Source organism: Bombus pyrosoma, unplaced genomic scaffold (assembly GCF_014825855.1).
Source record: "Bombus pyrosoma isolate SC7728 unplaced genomic scaffold, ASM1482585v1 HiC_scaffold_4727, whole genome shotgun sequence".
In the NCBI taxonomy this organism is placed as follows: domain Eukaryota; kingdom Metazoa; phylum Arthropoda; class Insecta; order Hymenoptera; family Apidae; genus Bombus; species Bombus pyrosoma.
The window spans coordinates 914444-915540 of record NW_025219987.1 but is presented as its reverse complement, the minus strand read 5'-3'; positions in this window follow the sequence as shown (position 1 = coordinate 915540).

Below are 1097 nucleotides of genomic sequence, written 5' to 3'. Positions count from 1 at the left end.
ACGTTATATGGTATTACGTTATAACGTATAACGTTATATAGTATTATGATATATAGTATAACGTTATATAGTATTAGCATATAACGTATAACGTTATGTAGTATTACGATACAACGTATAACGTTATATAGTATTATGATATAACGTATAACGTTATATAGTATTACGATATAACGTATAACGTTATATGGTATTACGTTATAACGTATAACGATATATAGTATTATGATATATAGTATAACGTTATATAGTATTAGGATATAACGTATAACGTTATATAGTATTACGACATAACGTATAACGATATGTGATATTACGTTGTAATCAGTAACGTTATATGGTATTACGATATAACGTATAACGTTATATGGTATTAGGATATGACGTATAACGTCATATGGTATTCCGATATAACGTATAACGTTATATAGTATTATGATATAACGTATAACGTTATATAGTATTATGATATATAGTATAACGTTATATAGTATTAGGATATAACGTATAACGTTATATAGTATTACGATATAACGTATAACGTTATATGGTATTACGATATAACGTATAACGATATGTGGTATTACATTATAAAGTATAACGTTAAGTAGCAGTATGATATAACTTATAACGTTATATGATATTACGATATAACGTATAACGATATGTGGTATTACTTTGTAATCAATAACATTATATGGTATTACGTTATAACGTATAACGTTATATAGTATTATGATATAACGTATAACGTTATATAGTATTACGATATAACGTATAACGATATGTGGTATTACGTTGTAATCAGTAACGTTATATGGTATTACGATGTAACGTATAACGTTATATGGTATTACGATATAACGTATAACGTCATATGGTATTACGATATAACGTATAACGTTATATGGTATTACGATATAACGTATAACGTTATATGGTATTACGATATAACGTATAACGTCATATGGTATTACGATATAACGTATAACGTTATATGGTATTACGATATAACGTATAACGATATGTGGTATTACGTTATAACGTATAACGTTGTATAGTATTATGATATAACGCATAACGTTATATAGTATTAT